Source organism: Phascolarctos cinereus, unplaced genomic scaffold (genome assembly GCF_003287225.1).
Source record: "Phascolarctos cinereus isolate Bilbo 61053 unplaced genomic scaffold, phaCin_HiC Scaffold_5;HRSCAF=322, whole genome shotgun sequence".
Lineage (NCBI taxonomy): Eukaryota > Metazoa > Chordata > Mammalia > Diprotodontia > Phascolarctidae > Phascolarctos > Phascolarctos cinereus.
This window is the reverse complement of record NW_027555958.1, coordinates 313,589,333-313,594,257: the sequence shown is the minus strand read 5'-3', so window position 1 is coordinate 313,594,257 and position 4,925 is coordinate 313,589,333. Positions and strand designations below refer to the sequence as shown.

At 43.7% G+C, this 4,925-nt stretch overlaps 1 pseudogene; it reads left to right on the top strand.

Moving 5' to 3' along the window:
- Positions 1–315: 315 nt before the first annotated feature.
- Positions 316–2,396, top strand: LOC110212081 (polyadenylate-binding protein 1 pseudogene; annotated as a pseudogene).
- Positions 2,397–4,925: the final 2,529 nt, after the last annotated feature.

Sequence of the window (4,925 nt, the reverse complement as noted above, 5' to 3'; positions counted from 1 at the left end):
CCCCCGCCGGAGACTTTTATTTTTTTTTCCTCTTTTATAAAATAACCCAGTGAAGCAGCCAAGACCGGCCCCGCAGGAGCTCCGAGAGGAAACGAAGAGACAGGCCTTCCCCGCCGCCAGGACCACAGACACGTCCCGAGCCAGCGCCTGAAGCAAGCAGCACCGGTAGCTGGCGGCGGATCGGACCGTTCCGTGGCCGTTGAGTAGTTTTCGATTCCGGTTGATTTTTGTCCCTTTGCGCTTGCCCTCTCCCCTCCTCCCAGCCCCCACCCCCGGCTCCAGACTCCGGCCCCCCCACACTCCCCTACCTCTTTCCACGGAAAGTTAGCGGCTTGTGACCCTTCGGGCGGCGGCGCCGAGATGAATCCCAGTGCCCCCAGCTACCCTATGGCCTCGCTCTACGTGGGGGATCTGCACCCCGATGTGACCGAGGCGATGCTCTACGAGAAGTTCAGCCCGGCCGGGCCCATCCTCTCCATCCGGGTCTGCAGGGACATGATCACCCGCCGCTCCCTGGGCTACGCCTATGTCAACTTCCAGCAGCCAGCGGACGCTGAACGGGCATTAGATACAATGAATTTTGATGTCCTTAAGGGCAAGCCAGTGCGTATCATGTGGTCTCAACGTGATCCATCACTACGTAAAAGTGGTGTGGGCAATACATTCATCAAAAATTTGGATAAATCCATTGATAATAAAGCATTGTATGATACATTTTCTGCTTTTGGAAACATCCTTTCTTGTAAGGTGGTATGTGATGAAAATGGGTCAAAGGGCTATGGATTTGTACACTTTGAGACACAAGAAGCTGCTGAAAGAGCTATTGAAAAAATGAATGGAATGCTTCTTAATGATCGAAAAGTCTTTGTTGGTCGATTTAAATCCCGTAAAGAAAGAGAAGCAGAACTTGGAGCTAGAGCAAAAGAGTTCACCAATGTTTACATCAAAAATTTCGGTGAAGACATGGATGATGAAAGACTTAAGGAGCTATTTGGCAAGTTTGGACCTGCTTTAAGTGTAAAAGTAATGACTGATGAAAGTGGAAAATCCAAAGGTTTTGGCTTTGTGAGCTTTGAAAGACATGAAGATGCACAAAAAGCTGTAGATGAGATGAATGGAAAAGAACTGAATGGAAAACAAATTTATGTTGGCCGAGCTCAGAAAAAAGTGGAACGACAGACGGAACTCAAGCGCAAATTTGAGCAAATGAAGCAGGACAGGATCACCAGATACCAGGGTGTTAACCTGTATGTTAAGAATCTGGATGATGGTATTGACGATGAGCGTCTGCGAAAAGAGTTCTCACCATTTGGTACGATCACTAGTGCAAAGGTGATGGTGGAAGGTGGCCGCAGCAAAGGGTTTGGGTTTGTATGTTTCTCTTCGCCAGAGGAAGCCACCAAAGCAGTCACAGAAATGAATGGCAGGATTGTTGCCACTAAGCCATTGTATGTAGCTTTAGCTCAGCGCAAAGAGGAACGGCAGGCTCACCTCACAAACCAGTATATGCAGAGAATGGCGAGTGTCAGAGCTGTGCCCAACCCTGTATTCAACCCCTATCAGCCTCCTTTAGGTTACTTCATGGCAGCTATTCCTCAGACTCAGAACCGTGCTGCATACTATCCTGCTAGCCAAATTGCTCAACTCAGACCAAGTTCTCGCTGGACTGCTCCGGGTGCCAGACCTCATCCATTCCAGAACATGCTCGGTGCTATCCGCCCAGCAGCTCCTAGGCCACCATTTAGTACAATGAGACCAGCTTCTTCACAGGTTCCACGAGTCATGTCGACACAGCGTGTTGCAAACACATCAACTCAGACGATGGGTCCACGTCCTGCAGCAGCTGCTGCTGCAGCTACTCCTGCTGTCCGCACAGTTCCACAGTATAAGTATGCTGCAGGTGTTCGCAATCCACAGCAGCATCTTAATGCACAACCACAGGTTACCGTGCAGCAGCGTGCTGTTCATGTGCAAGGTCAGGAACCTTTAACTGCTTCCATGTTGGCATCCGCCCCTCCTCAAGAGCAAAAGCAGATGTTGGGTGAATGGCTGTTTCCACTCATTCAGGCCATGCACCCTACCCTGGCAGGTAAAATCACTGGCATGTTGCTAGAAATTGACAACTCTGAGCTTGTTCATATGCTTGAGTCTCCTGAGTCTCTTCGCTCTAAGGTTGATGAAGCCGTAGCCGTACTGCAAGCTCACCAAGCTAAAGAAGCTGCCCAGAAAGCAGTTAGTGCCACTGGCGTTCCAACTGTTTAAAAGAAAAGGTCAGGGACCACGAAATGGAACCTCTGCTTCACCGAAGAAAAATATCTAAACATCGAAAAACTTAAATATTGTGAAAAAACATTGCAAAATATAAAATAAATTTAAAAAGGAAAGGAAACTTTGAACCTGATGTACTGAGCAAATGCCAGGTCTAGCAAACTTAATGCTAGTCCTAGATTATTATTGATTTAAAAAAAAAAAACAAGAAAAAACAAAAAAAAACCCAAAATAGTAAAATATATAAAAACAAGTTAATGTTTTATAGACCCGGGGAGAAAAGAATTTTCAGCACAGTACAAAAATTTAAAGCATTCCTTTCTTTAATTTTGTAATTTTTTACTGTGGAAAAGCTCAGAATATTACCACTGTTATAGATAACAGAAATGATAATTGAGCAAGGAAACGTAATTTGGATTATAAAATTCTTGCTTTAATAAAAATTCCTTAAACAGTGAAAAAAAAAAGAAATGAAATCAAACACTCATGGATCAAATAATGATAAGTGGTAGCTAGGTGGCACAGTGGGTAGAGCCATGGACCTGAAGTCAGGAAGGCTTCAGTTCAAATCTGGCCTGAGACACCTGCTAGCTATGTGACCTTGGACAAGTCACTTATCCTTCAGTTTACTCAACTGTAAAATGGGAATCATAAAAGCACCTAACTCCCAGGTTTGTGAAGATCAAATAAGATATTCGTAAAGCCTTGTCATATAATAAACAGCATATAAATGCTATTATTATTATTAACATTGCAGAAAACAATTTTATTAGATAATAGCATGACAAGGATATTTGGCAAAGATACAGCATTGATTCAGTTGGGTGCAGATCCACTTAGACTTCCACGTGGGACATAATTAACAAGCTGACTGCAATGGTAATGGAAAGTCTATCAAGCCTGAGGCACTTTTATGCCTTGCTGTTGTTGTGCAGTCATTTCAGTCATATCTGACTCTTCCCAATCCCAACTGGGAGTTTTCGTGGTAGAGATACTGGAGTGGTTTGCCATTTACTTCTCCAGCTCATTTTACAGATGAGGAAACAGAGGCAAGGAGGGTTAAGTGACTTGCCCAGGGTCACACAACTAGGAAGTCTTTGAGGACAGATTTGAACTCAGGAAGATGGGTCTTCCTAACTCCAGTAATGGCACTCTATTCAGTGTACCACCTACCTGCTCTTTTTAATGCCTTATGGCAACCAATAATTTGAGTCCTAATTTTCTGGACCAATTAAGCTTCTAGGAGGGTTTCATTGCCTTTAGAGGAAAAATGAGCCTATATTCAAGTCTTCTTCCTACAGGTCCCAAGCAGATTGGTAGGTGTTGTTCCTATCCTAAAGTAAGAGACGTGCCTAGCTGTAAAAAAAAAAAATGGAAATATGAGTAGTTAAAGAGGAATCTAGGAAACCAGGCCACTCAGATGGACTCATTCCTCCAGTGTCTAAGGCTTGGCTATATTTACAGTAGGTATATGTAATGGGGCTTACACAGGACATGCTTTGGGGTTTGTTTTTTTCCTTCCTGGTGATGAGGTTTAGGGGTTTAGGGTTGCTAGGACCCCAAAATCACAACACATGGGTCCTATCCAAAAGAATTTGATCCAAGCCTTCTTTCAGCCAAAGACAAGATTTATTAGAACATTATTCATATTGGGCACAATGAAAGGCCAGTTGTTGGGATTATAACCTTAGGCAAAAAGCCAATTTGGCCATGTGGGAAAGTCCAAGGTTTTTCCTTTTAGGGGTCTAGATCCCGTCCTTATCACTAGGACCCCAGGATACAATTATTTCAAACTTCCTTACCATCATCTTTGCAGTTGTTATAGCATCACTGCATGCTTACATATATGTCATAGAGCCCAAAACTGTAACCTCCATGTGGACAAAGATTGTCTTAATTATCCCTCCCCCCCAAGAAAGGGGAAAACAAACATTTATTGTCTACTATGTGCCAGGCACTATGCTAAATGCTTTACAAACGTAACTCATTTTTATCCTCACACAACCCTGGGAGTCAGGTGCTGTTGTGGTCTGAGAGGTTATGACCCCTCAAAGACTGTAGTACATTACAGGGGTCATCTGGAACGAATTCACAGACTCAAGTATTCTTTAAGTCAAGTTGGCAAAAAGTTTATTGTTACACTTTTCAGCAGGTGAGGATTCTTAAGGAACCTGCGATCTTAGAGGTGTACAGTGAAAGTTTATATAGGATAAAATACAATAAAACATGTGCCAAACTAGGGGATTCAGGGTGGGATTAGGGAGTGGTTAAGGAGTGGTCAGTTCTTAAAGGAACACGCACTTCTTGTACCTACTGCACAGGTGTTTTACCCAGAGTTCACTAGGAAAAGCCCACAAGGGGGGCCACATGGAGGTGTAGTTTTAGGTCTGCTATGTCACTAAGCTAACTAGAGTTCAGGGGTAACTGAGAGTTGTCCAATCTGTCACCAGTCAATGTCTTGTTTGACAAGATAGATGTAGGGAGTATACATATGTCTTAAGTGTAGAATACAGATAATGAGGAGTCCAGGATGTAGATAATGAGGTAGGGCAGTAATATAGATAGTCCAGTGGGTAAGAATGTCTTTATGGCCCTATGCAAAGCCAGTTTAAACTAATAATTCCTTCAGCTGCTGGTTGTAACTGCACCAGGGAAAG